Here is a 13,977-nt window from a genome sequence, read left to right on the forward strand (position 1 = left end):
CTGGGATGGTGGTGAAGGCAACACAGCATTTACGGCAGCTTCCCCTTAGTGCAATGGACTCCTGCCACATGACTGAGCTCATCCTCCTGACTTTTTTCCACCCTCAGAGGACTAGATGTGCTACTGGTGGCAACAGCATCTCCTTTAACCTAAAGCGACAAGAAAGACTTTTCCATGAGATGCCCATGACTCACCCCCTCCTGGCCAGTAAATGGATCCAAAATAGCAACAGTCCTTGAGCAGAAGAGCTCCCAGAAGAAAAAGTTCACAGAGGGACAGCAAAGGAGTGTGCCCAGCTCACACATCCTTTTTGCTCAAAGTAGGGCCCCAAGGCAGAAGGGTGAGGACAGAGCATGGGGCCAACTGGGCATGATGTCCACCAGAATTTGGGAGCCTTGGCAGAGCCCTACAGAGCAGTTACCTCGCTTAGTGGCAGGCTCTTGCTGAGGTGTTTTGTTTTTTTTTTTTTTTTCCTGCAGTAACCATTTTCACAAGACCTGCTAATTAATGAGAAGAAAGGCACTAGTCCCTCCAGGGGCCCTCCTTCCCAGTGCTGTTCCTCCAGAGGTAAATCACTTTTCCACCAGACCCGACAGCAGGCAGCTCTGAGCCCCTCCACAGTGGTGACTCTCCTCTGCATGCAAACAGGAGGGCAAAACACCTCCCTCCCCCCAAAAACCAATTAGGCCTCTGAACCAGCCTATTAGCCGAAACACAAAACAGATTAACCCCAGTTAGGTGGAACCCTGTAAACAAACACATTCAATAAAAGCCTTTTGGATAGGGTCCCCAGGGGCCTGGCTTTGAAAACACCTGCCAGGGACCTCCCATAGCTCCCAAACAGTAAGAATGTTTGGGGGCCTTTCTGTGCTCTTGCATAGCTTCCCCCTGCAAGCTTGCTCAGAGCCTACCTGCAGCTGATTCAGATGTTGCCCTCCCCTCTCTCCTCTCCTCCCTTTGCAGCCCTTCTACTCTCATCTCCTTGCTCCACACTCCAGACCAAGAGCCTCTGGACTCCTGGACCTCTGCTGATGAAGAGTTTAGCAGATGGCCTGTATCTATGGAAAGCTTTACTTCCCATAGGGAGGGACCAGAAATCCCTCTTATCACACTTATCTTTCCTCATATGAGACCATCTCTCTCCCTACTTGTTTCACCTGACTTCCAAAACACAGTAATATCTTCATTTACCCCAACCTTTGAGCCCTCTGACTCTTCAGAAGGCTGGAAAGCAAATGCAAATGCAGCCAGTTTGTCCAGCTCCAGTAACAGCAGCAATGTGATCTTGCTTTTCTATACCTCCATTCACTCTAAAAAGCCCCAAATTTCCTGCACAGTACACAAAAGAATTCCCTCTGCCTCTGGGAGGCTTGTGCTGCTGTCTGGCGAACAGCCAGTTCAAGCAGCCCAGAGGGGAGATCTGATCAGGAAGGAGATACCAAAAAATCTCTCCAGTGAAATGCCAATGGAACTTTCCTACTAGAGCTGGAAGAAAAAAGCTGTGCTTCCTAAGATCACAGGACTGCAGACTCTGTGCCTGGGAAAGTTACTGTCACCCCCTGCCAGAAGCTTGCCCAGCCAGCACCCTGATGTGTCCAGTGCACTTGCCAGTCTGGATCCCCAATGTTCAGAAACAAGCCAGAAAGTGAGGGATGGTTTGACAACCATCAGCTGTGAGGAATGGAAAACCTCGCCACACATAGAGCAGCTGAGCTTCTCCCAGTACTGCTGCAGAGAGGTTGACCGGCCAGAAGGGGGAAAAAAAAAAGAAAAAGACAAACAAACAAAAAAACAACCAGCAGAGTAGTTTTCAAATGTTAAAGAAAAAAAAGGGATTCTTGACAGTGTGTCATGTGCATGGACTGGGACCCACAGCTGACTGGAATCAGAGTTAAAAATAGACATCAGCGCTAATGGCCTTTGGTGAACGAATCCCAAGGTGAATTATGAAACCCAACTTGCGTTCTCTCCATAGCAAGTGTGGTTTCCATTGAGGGTTGTTTACCTTGGTCCTCATACCTGCCAGACTTAGGATACTACTCTCAGGTTTCACAACTAAACAGGTCTGGGCCTGATAGGGAGGCAGCCAAGAAGTCAACAGAAACACCATTATGAAGGATGCAGCTCCACACAGCTTCCCAGCAGCAGCAACTGGCCAAAGAAGCATCTGGTTGTAGACCTTCACCCAGACTTGACCCAGCTAAGTTGTGATGCCACTTGGTGAACCTGGCTTTCAAGTAATCTCCTGAATCCCTTCATTTGTACAACATCTACCAATCTACCCACAGATGACTTTGGTGATACGTATAAGATGGTGAGGATCTGATCATTTACAGCCAACCACTGCCCACCTGTGTTGTCCATCCCTGTAAACCTGGTCTGGCATGGTAATGAGGCTGCTTTTCTGTCAGATGAACCAAAGCATCTCATGATGCTCATGAAGGCTTTGTCCCAATGGATAAGTTTAGAGCAGACAGAAGCTCTTTTACCCCTCCCCAGAGGAGTAAAAGGAAAACGCTCCACACAGGATTGGAAAGAATTGGAAAGAATTGGAAATTTAAATGGAAGTACTATTCACAACAATACACAGCAGTACAAAAACATACAAAATACACAAAATTCGTATTCAGTCTTGGCCCAGTTCTCAAATCTGGGCTTACCATAGGACCTCATTAGGCCAAAGCTTTCCACAACCTCCCCCCAAACTAGGCCAAAACCCCAATGCCCCAGGGCCTACCCCCAAACCAGGCTGCATCGCACAGCCAGAAAATCAGCTTGCCCGCACCGGGCACCACTCCCCTCAAATCAGAGAGATAAGAGCCCGTGGTGCTGGGAGAAGAGAGGGAGGAAAAGGCAGAACTCTCTCTGCAGTCAGTTGGTTGGACAGCTATTCCTTAACCCACAACACCCACACATGGGAGGATGGGCACCACCTGATCCAGTAAAAAAAAAAACAAAACAGAGCAGCACAAGCATGAAGCCTGGCTGTGCAAGAAACATTGTCTCAAAACTTCACAGAACATTTTGGGACAATGAGTTTCTACTCATCTGTCCTGTCCATGGCATGGCCATGGTGTATTTCCTTTGCTGTCAAGAGCCCTACAATCAAGTTTGCCACATCATCAAGCTACAACATGGAATGGCTGGGAAGAGTCTCCTACAGCTCAATGCCCCAGCACCCAAAGCTGAAGCTCTGAGCAGATGAGAGGAGGCAGAGGCACTAGATTTTCTTTTCCCCAGTTAGGCTGGTTTTCCCCTGTTTTCATTGGGAACTACAGTCACTTATCTAGACACTTTTTTCCTGTTCCTTGGGGTTTTCTTTTTTCCTTTTGCTACTTTTAAAAAGCAAATCAGTGAGACAGGCAGTCTGAAACCAAGTTGTCCCCATCTTCCTCTTCCTCACACATGCTTGCCCACACTCTTACTGCCCTGCACTACCAGTGTTTTTAATCACCCTATCCCTAGAGAGATTAAAACAAAAATGAAGAGTTCTTCCTTGGAGAGAAGAATATTTCTGAGTGACCTTCTTTCTCCTCCTTGGATGAATTGCTCCCAAAGCAAGAAATACTTGCAGGCTTCAAGCAAAGTCTTCTCATTTCCGTAGATCAGGGGTCAGGAACAGCTCAGCTGTGCTACTGGCATCCAGCACAAGCTATTGGAAACAGCGTGATCACTTGGCAATATGAAGGTGTGATAGGAAAGAAAACTTAATACTGGAATGAACACCCTCAGGATCTGCTGGGGAAGACCTATTTTGGTCACAGACACGCAGTCAAGGTGGGATCCTCACTGCATTCTCTGGAAGCAGTCAGATATCTGCATTTTGTCTGAGTCTTCCTTTTCTTTGTTCTGGATTTCAGTGTGGTTTTGTAATCAGCTGTCCAAAGTAATTTTTAAACCCCTGTAACTGGCATCAAGGTGTCATTGCTGGCATCAAGGAACTTAACTGGTGTCAGCAGGGTGCCCTTTCAATGCCCTCATCATGTAGCTGGTTTCATTCTGTCAATGAGGTTGTGTGAAATAACCAAATGTGGTGGTTTTGAGGCTAGGTGCCATTAAGAACCATGAAGTTGCAGAATTCCAGGAGGTTCAGAATGTCCAGAAGGTGTACCAAAAAGTGTATCTCATTCCTACAAGCCCTGCATCCCTATAAAACTGGCAGCAGAGTCAGTTTGCTTCCCTTTTTTCCCTTCCTCTCTCCTCCTGGGAGGACACACAGGCCGTTATCTCTTGTGGAGGAGTGAGGCCTGGTTTTGACCTTGACAATGCTGCCAACTGGGCCTTGAGAGCAGCCTCACTGGGGCCTGGAGCTGCCAAGCTGCATTTTAGCTGCATCACAATAATTTGGTATGGGGGGCAGAAAGGCATGGGGGTGGGGGTGGGGCATGAAGGCCTGGGGTTGTTGGCCTGGTTTTAAGGGAGGTTTGTGTGAAGCTTTGGCTTAGTGGGGTTCTGTGTTAAGCCCAGACTATGGATTTTGTGCATTTTATATGCTTTGTACTGTTCTACGTAGTTACGAATACTGTTTCTGTTTAAACTTTCCAATTCTATCCAATCCTTTGTGTGAGCATTTTTCTTTTACCCCTTTTGGAAGAGGTAAAAGAGCATCTGTCTCGCTCTGAACTAAGACACCAGATTGCATCCAAACTTGGAAGAAGCACTAAGCATCTCTTTGTCCCCTCTGTGCCTCTTACTTGTGCTAGCCCCTGGTGTGAAACTCTCCGCTCGCACTGCTGTGCATGCATAGTTGCCAGAGCTTCAGCCAAGACACATGAGCCCAACTCTCCACAATACACACATCGTATGTAACAACCATGATATGAGAGGACTTTTCTGCTGCTATTATCCTTAAGGATTGCCCTCACTTCACTCACATCAGGGGAATATTAACACCTGAACACTCAGGCAAGATCTAGCTGGTTAAATGCATGAGCAGAGACAATGTACAGCTACACAAAACCTCTTTTGCCTGACAACCCTTCAGGCTTTAGTAGGTTTGTCCTGCTACTTAGAGAGAGTACAGCAATGCCATTGCTCCCAGGGTATCAGTGAGGCTTGATCACCAGCAGCTCAAGATCTCAGACATGCTCTAAATGAGAGCAGAAAGCAGCAACCCTACAGGGACAGGGTTTGCACCCTCTACACCCTCTACTCAAAAAAAAGGTATTTTGCCTATGCCCCCCTTGGCTTAGGAGTGCCTAGAGTTAGCCAGATTTTAGGTGTTCATCATTCCCAGCTCCTCAAACGTCCCATCACCAGGCAAAGCAACACATTAGGAAACACCGAGAGGTGGTGAGGAGTAGGGGTTCTTAAGGAAAAGATTCAATCTCAGAATATCATATTTGCACTCATTAGGAGCCAATAAAGAAGGCAGGCAGGCAGGACAATAAGAGATAAGGGCCAACAACATGCTGTTCCCAACCCAGTGTCCTGCCTGCTGGTAAAAGTGGGGGTGCAGCCTGATGCATTCTTGACATTTTGTTCTCCCATCTGATGCCAGCTCAAGTTCTTATCAGATATCTCCACGGCCAATGATTTTTAACTGTGGATAACACTGCCTGACTACAGAGGAAAAAAATCATAAACCTCTGTCCTAGGCAACTAAGCAGAATGTTCCCTTTCTGGCTTTCTTACAGGGGTATTTGCGGTTTTAACTGTTCCACTTTTCTTCACTTAATCTCTTTAATACCCTGAACATTTATGACTCTGACCTACACTGAGTTGCATGAAGGTGAGGAACCTTCAGACCAGATCTTTCCTCCATTCTCCTGGTCCAGTCTGACCTCCACTTCCACAAAAAAACCAGACTCATTCCCCCTCTTTAAGATGAAAGACACTCTTTGGTGTTTCCCCTAAACTCCAGCTCCAGCGCAGCCAGCATGCAGACTCAGTGTTGGGGCAGGAGGGCACAGCCAGAGTAGGTCTACCATCAGGGATTGGCACAGCGGGAGGGAGGCCCCCTTGCTCCAGACCCCCAAATTCTCCATAGCAGGAGAATACCCCTGTCTGCCCTTCTCACCGTCAAAAGCTGTCCCCATGCTAGGGGATGTTCCCAGAATTATAGTTCCCATGAAGGTACTGTGACTGCAGCCTTGGCAGTGCCACCCCAGGTGGTGTTGCACCAGCTGCCCACCACCACTTCAGGTTTAACATGGGGATTGTCTAGAAGCCAACAGAGCCGCCTCTGCCAAGAATCTGACCTTGCATGCACCAACCAGCAGAAGTGGCACCTGAAGCTCCCTCCCAAATGGATTTTGGCCAAATCTCAAGGATGCTTTTGCTGGTGTTCTTCCTTTATGCTGAACTACATGAAACTGGGCTTGGTGTCACTGCACTGCACTGTGCAAGACACCCTCCTTGTTATGCTCTGTGTCCACCTCTCTGCTAGAAAAATATTTAGGGAGCTCAGTTATGTGTGTGGAGCCAAGGGAGCTGGGGACGCAATCCAACTGCTTCCCTTCAGTTTTTGTGCTCCAGGATAAGAAAGCTTTCCAGTAAGTGATCACACCCTGGTGATAACAGTGACAAAAGCACACCCTTGCCTAGGGTAACACGTGATGTTACTGTTAACACACGCAAGGTGCTGCCCTACCCTTCTTCCATGTGTACCACAGCTTGAGACTTTTTCAGGGCTCCCTGGAATGAGTCCCTGCATCACAGAATCACCAAATGGCGTGGGTCGCAAAGGACTTCTGAGGACTATCTAATCCAACCTCCCTGTTAATGCAGGTACACCCAGATCAGGTTGCACAAGAACGTGTCCAGGTGCGTTTTGAAAGTGTCCAGAGATGGAGCCTCCACAACCTGTCTGCGCAGCCTGGTCCACTGCTCTGTCATGCTCATAGTAAAGAAGTTTTACCTCAAGTTTAAGTGAAATCTTCTGTGTTCTAGTTTTACCTGTTGCTCCTTGTCCTATCACTGGGCACCACTGAAAAGAGCCCAGCCCCACTCTCAGGACCTCCACCCTTTAGATATTGATAAGCATTGATAAGATCCCCTCTCAGTATTCTCCAGACTAAACAGGCCCAGGCGTCTCAGTCTCTCCTTATAAGAGAGACACTCCAGTCCCCTCAGCATCTTCCTAGCCCTCCATTGAACTCTCTCCAGTAGTTGCTTGTCTCTCTTGAACAGGGAACCCCAGGACTGGACACAATATATCAGGTGCAGCCTCACTAGGGCAGAATAGGGGTGGAGGAGAACTCCCCGCAACCTGCTGGCCACACTCTTCTTGATGCACCCCAGAATACCATTGGCTTTCTTGGCCACGAGGGCACATTGCTGGCTCATGGTGAACTTGCTATCCACCAGCACTCCCAAGTCCTTCTCTGCAGAGCTAATTGTTAATGTTAATTTTGGCCCTGCAGCACTGTCTTCAACCTACCCTGGGTTGCTCTGCCCTCAGCTATGCGCAGGTCACGGGCTCCCCTTTTGCAGTGCTCTCACCAAGGGGCACTAAGCATGGTCCTCTAGGGATGTCAATATCCCTTGTGCTGCTTGGAGGCTCAGGGTCTTTACAAGAGAACTGCCCTTTTCTGTGCAGCACAACTAGCACTGCATCTTGCCTGGACCATCAGGGCCATACCTGGCATACATCATGTCCAGTCCCACATCTTCCTTTTCAGATCAAAATGGGAGAACAACAGCAAAGCTCTTTAGTGCAGGGCACTACTATAACCCGCTTGGTGAACAACCCACTTGGTGAGCAGTGCCTGAGAGATGCTCCTTGTTCAGACAGTTGACACCAGGAGTAAGAAGATTTCCTCATCTGGATGTTTTGTAGTCCCTGTGGAGCTTAGCAATCTCATTCTGCTATAGAACTCTCCTGCTCCATAACTTTAGATCCTGGCTGGGGCGGGGTGGGGGGGTGTGGGGGTGGGGTGGAATTATTATCTTGCTTCTCTTTTTGTACTGTCTCAAGCAGCAGGGTCTTTCGCTTCAGGTTCTATTGAAGGTGATGTCAGCCAGAAACACCCTCTTCGTTAAGTGCTCTGTTGTAAGATATGTGTCTATATAATAGATACACTGCCTGTGAGCCTGTGTATCTACCCATACATGCACAAACATGCACAGGTATCCACGGGCATACATCTATCTCTGTAGGCTATGTATTTACATATGTGACACAATATTCACAGACTCACAGAATGTTAGGGGCTGGAAGGGACCTCAAAAGATCATCCAGTCCAACCCCCCTGCCAGAGCAGGATCACCTATACCAGATCACACAGGAACTCATCCAGGTGGGTCTTGAATATCTTCAGAGAGGGAGACTCCACAACCCCTCTGAGCAGCCTGTTCCAGTGTTTCATTACCCTCACAGTGAAAAAATTCTTCCTCATGTTCACATGGAACTTCCTATGCCTCAACTTCCACCCACTGCCCCTTGTCCTGTCATCGGGCATCACCAAGATGAGCCTGGCTGAGTGACACAGTTTAGCAGCAGCTTTGTTGGAGTTAGGTAATGATTGGACTTGATGATATCAAAAGTCTTTTCCAAGACAAAATGATCCTGTGGTTCTTGAAACTGTGACAGCAAGTTACCTGGGAGATGAACTCCATAGAAAGTTTCTGAGCCATGTTAGGCCATTCTTTGGGCCTTTTCCAACATTAACAGGATTATTTTCCATTCTGTCCATTCCTCCATGGTACTGGTCATTACCAATACAATGATAGACATCAGCAGCCACCAGTCTGAATATCTTCTGTGCAGTCTGCTCTACCACAGATCCACTGAACTGTAGCCAGCCTGACACTTTATCATATTACAGCATCAGGTATCAGCTATATCCAGCCATATTCATATTTTTTGTGGCTTGAATGGCTTGCCTGGGGCCTGGAAGTCTGTGTGCAATCATCCTTGACCCACACACCTTGCTCTGTAGGTCCTAACTTGCTTTCTTGCAGTACTGTGAATTCCTAGCTCTACAAACAGCTTTGAGACCCTATTTACCTGGGCGTAGTCATGCTTCTGGAGGGGATGTGCTGTGTTGCTTGGCATAGCTGGGGTTAGTTCTGGCTCTACAGCTTACTCCTTGTTTTTGGTTCTGGCCATGGGCTGGTCTCCTCTGAAGGAGTTGGCTGTCCTCCTCTTTTTCTTTCTCCTCCCCTAAAACTACCAAACCTACAAGCACATCAGAGCCAAACAATGTAAGAACCAGGGCTATTTCTCAAGGCCTTTTTACTTCCTTGCACCTTGTGCAGGCATAGAGAACTCAGTGGAGTGTTCAATGTTCCATCTTTCTGCTATGATGCATGATCATCAGAGATTACTCAGTAATTCAGAAATTAATTTGCAGGACAGGGGTCTGCCTGTGGTCAATAAGGAGGTGCCTTTCTGTTTATTACATGCAAAATCTGCCCCTTTTTTGTTGTCCCAAGAAATGCTTCCCAGCACCTGTAACTCATGGAAACCCTTCAACACAAAAGCCTGAGAGCCACAGTCCTGCCAGCTCCCAGCTCCTAGATCGGCTAGTTGAAATCCCAGGGGATCAAATCACATCCTCACAATTCTTTCCTACCTGACCTGCCTTAGATGTGGATGCTGGTTCAACCTTGAATATGTGAACAAGATACACCAGAGAGATCCCTACGAGATTTCTCAGCTGACCTGAACACATACCAGCTGGTCTCTCTATCTGTGGCCAATCTCTAGCACTTCAGATAGTCAGCCAGAACTGTCCTGATTTTACAGGAATATGTAGCAACAGGGAGGAGTTAAGCATGTGGCTTGCAGACAGAGACAAAATCTATCCAGACTGCATGCCTTCCTCCTGAGCATGCGGTCAGTAAGCACACACGGGACAGAGAAGGGAGTTTCAGAGAGAGATCTTTGCATCTGGATAACACCTCAAGAGAAAAGGGAAGACATAGCTCAGCAGCTGCTTCCGGGCACTGAGTGTGAACTCCCACAGGTACCAAAAGGTGTGAGGACACCAGCAATCAGATGACCCTGCAACCCAGCCCCTCTCTTCTTCACCCCACCAGGGTCCTGTGAGTGCCTGGTGGGAGCCTCATGATTAGGGCTGCCATCTAAGCAGATGGGGAAGGCACCCTTTCACCAGAGGTGGATGGGTGGGAAGGGCAGGGACAGCTCACCTGAGCTAGCTGTTGCACCCAGAGCTTCTGGCTGGCTCTTGTTCCAGGGGTTATCTAATGACAACACAAGGTCATCAGCCAGCAGCCAAGCTACGTCGATCACAACCCATTCAGTGTCTGTACATCCAGCACCCAACGTCACAGCCTTGCTCCCTTGCCAGTGTTCCCTGCCTGGAGACCAGCTGCCAGCAGGGACCAGCTGCGGCTTCTCTCTCCTAGAGGAAACTTTCTGGAAGACCATGGTCCAGTGTCTACCCAAGACACTTGTAAAGGCAACCCGAAAGAGCAAGGTGCACTGTCCCACTGATCTGGGCAAACGTGACACCACTGGTGCACACCAGTGCTGATCTCAAATACTGTTTCCTCCTCTGAAGGATGTGTTGGTAAAAACATTTGCTCTCCTTAGAAATACAAATGCACAGCTGCTTCCACCAAACTAGGAGGTAAATGGAAGCAGGAGGAGCAAAGGGTGCATGTGTTTGTGGTGCTGGTGCTACAGAGAAAGAGAGAGGAAATGAGTCTTCGAGCAAAATACAGGAAGTGGCAGGAAAACAACACAAAGCAAACGCTGCATCCATTGAACGGGGCTTGAACTGGGATCTTGGCTGCTGTTTGACTAACTTATGGTATCACTAAATCCCATTCTCCTCACAGGGAAAGAAACCCTGCAACTGTGCATTGTCAGCGTGACGGAAGAAACAGCGGCAGCTGATGCTGGTTGGGTCAGTATTACTCTCGGCCTCACAGACCAGCCTTTGTTCCCAGAGCAGTGACAAAGGGCTCTCTTCTTTCCTCTACCTCCATCCAGCTGTTCATAGGCGTGTTGGAACAGTGTGTGTTTTAAGACTATATGGGTAGCATGCCTTGGCCACCTCCCAGTTAGGACCTCTGCCACCCATACCCCTTGGGAAGGTGCTCCTCTGGTTCAGCAGCGCCCTGTGTGGAGGGCACAGGCAAAGGCTCGTCTGCTTATTGCTCGGTTGAGCTGCATTCTCCAAGGAGCCCAGTGGAACTAAGCAGGACCACAGGCAGGTCACAAGCCTTGAGCCAGCAGGTATCCAGGATACCAAGAGCATCCATACTGCACTTGTTCCTTTCTGTTTCATCTCTCTGGTTACCCTCAGCACCTTCTAAACTTGTCACTTGGGCATTCTGCTCCCTCCTTCCCTGACAGATGAGTGCAAGGGAAAGGGGTGCACTGTTGATGAGTCTTAGCTGGTGCCCATCAGGGTGAACTCATTCTCTCCCATTATGGAAGAAAAGACTTCAGAAGCTATTGAGAGTGTCAGAAAAGGGGCAAGTTATCACTGCTGATGCAATCCCAGCCCATGGTACACGCTTATCCAAGAAGAGGTAGCCTCTCATTCAGTGATCCTTTGAAAGCAGTTGTGCCCAGCATCTGGCAGAGGGAGAGAGACAGCAGGTCATTGTGGTGAGTGGCAGAGCTCTTTCAAATGAGACTTGGATGGAAGAGACGATTCCCATGTTCACTTGGTAGCCCTCTCCACCATACTACCAGGTAGTGAATATTACAAATGGAGAGCACTCACAGAGGGGCAACACCTGAAGACCTCACAATGCACCTGCAAGGATATTTGATGCGATCCTTGTTTTCACCATCTGTGCATTCTGCATCCAGTTTGAGCTACCAGAGTGGCAGGATTATTTCAGCCATGCTTCTAGTGCTCTTTATTTTGGCAACATAAGGATTTCATCTTTATTACATTTCTCATGTACTTGGTACAGACAAACCTTCAGAGATATACAGAGACACAAAATAAGGCCCATGCCAGATGCACATAAGTCCTAAGATACAAGAAGACACATTTGGAGGCACATAGAGAGACCCATTTGCAAAAGGAAGGATCTTGCCTGAACAAGGAGAGCAGTACACAGAGACAATGACAGACAGGCATCTTCTAAGGCTGTACCAGAATTCCAAAGTGGTGTTGTCTCCCAAAGGAATCTGACAAAAGCAGCATGGTACATTAGATTTGAAGTTGATGTTTCAGTGTGTTCCTTTCAAATAACAGGGAAATAACTTTTTACCCTCTGAGAGTGCTGCAAACAGCAGGGTATGGAGGACCACAGGATATGGAGGCACCACAGCCCCTGCTATGATTTTGAGGTGTGGAAAGACCTCGGGAGGAACAACTCGTGCTGGCCACAACGTCCGCATACAGGTGTGGGATAACCACCTAGCTTACCATAGGACAAGAATGCAAGTTAATTTAGTGTGCTTCAGGAGTAAGGTTGAGATGCTGACAACAAAGAGATTTTTATGTTATCTCTGGGAATGAAGACCTGTGAAGCTGGCCTGCCAAAGGAAAGAGGGAGTCTTGTGGAGATAAGACAGCCCTGTTTCAGATAAAACTAATGAAGCAAGGCTAACCCAACAAAAACATGCAGTTTCAAAGCAGATATTGAAGGCTATAGTGCTTGAGTGAAGATTTTGCCTAGTTAACTGCAAAATTAATATTAAAGTTAACACCCCTCACTATGCTAATGAGCTAAATTGAGTACATGTTAAACAGATGTGACTGTCTTAACTCTCCACCCAAACCATGCTCAGTGTCACCTAGAAGGCAGAGACAGCTGGGGTTAGGGTGTAAGAAGCCACGAGGCAAACAGCTGTCTAGAGGGAAAGACTGTGGCCTTAGCAGAGATGAGGAGATTTAATGGGCTGTGCTCCTTTTTCTCCACCCAAGACAGAGTCACCTTGGTGGTAAAAACTGCACCTTTAATATTCAGCTGAATTTCTGCTGCATCACTACCACCCTTACATATTAGCGCTACTGCAAAGCTTTGCATGTCCAGCTGTGTCAGATGTGACTCAGAATTTATTAACTCAAGCTCCATCCCTTGCATTTATCACCAGCTATCCTGAGTCTGTTGTCTCTGTCACTTTAATAAATTAAACTTACCTATTATTTTAACTTTCTGAACCTGTTCCAGTGCAAGTCCTTACTGGGCTTGTGGTGGGTTGAAAATTCCCCCCAATATAAAATTGCCAGACCAGCTCAGTTGGAAGCAAATGAAGCTGTATTTACAAGCAAAATTACAATCTAAAATGAAATGCAATGAATATGTACAAAATATACAGTATTTACAGGTATTTACAATTTATAAATAGCACAAGAACCTCTCTGGACAAACCAGGGGGGTCTGCTAATAGCTTCCCCTTCCCTGCTCCCTTCCCTACCCCCTGTACAAGATAGAGGAGAGAGAAGAGCAGAGAGTTGTTTGATAGCCACAACAAAGCAATGCAGCCAAGGTCAGCAAAGCCAGCAGAAGCCAGAGCTAGTATCTGCTAAGTGAAGAAACTGAAAAGAGAGAAAATTAGTTTACAGGCCTAAGCTTTATGTTTGTTATCTGTCCAATGGGATTGTTTAGAGCCCGTCGTTATTTTCCTTTTTGCATCCAGTGGTGATTTATTTACATTCTACTACTTTCTGTTCAACATCTGTGGAAAATTTTCCAGGCACAGCCTGAAACTACCACAGGGCCACTGGAAAAGAGGCAAATGTTAAGTTTGTCAAATAGTTCCAGTAAGAGTCCTGAGGCTCTGAGACAGGCAGGTGCCGCTATCTTTCCCTAATGTGACAACAGGTCATTTTTCTGGGAGATACCTACCGTCATGCAATCCCAGGTCTGTCTTTGGAAGGTATGTCTCCAGGTCACATTTGTACAGGGCAGTGTAATTACAAGGAGCAGCCTTCCTCTAACAAAGGATGAACATTTCTGAATGGCAGTTAAATACGTGGAGCTGACCACATCAGTCAAAACAAGAAGCTCATGACTAACATTCTCCTCCTCTCTCCTTAAGCTTCCTCAAGAGCCATTTTTCTCCTTTGAGCTGTGTATGATGCCAGGTAAGACTCA

The sequence above is a fragment of the Indicator indicator genome, chromosome 1 (assembly GCF_027791375.1).
Source record: "Indicator indicator isolate 239-I01 chromosome 1, UM_Iind_1.1, whole genome shotgun sequence".
NCBI classification, from domain to species: Eukaryota; Metazoa; Chordata; class Aves; order Piciformes; family Indicatoridae; genus Indicator; species Indicator indicator.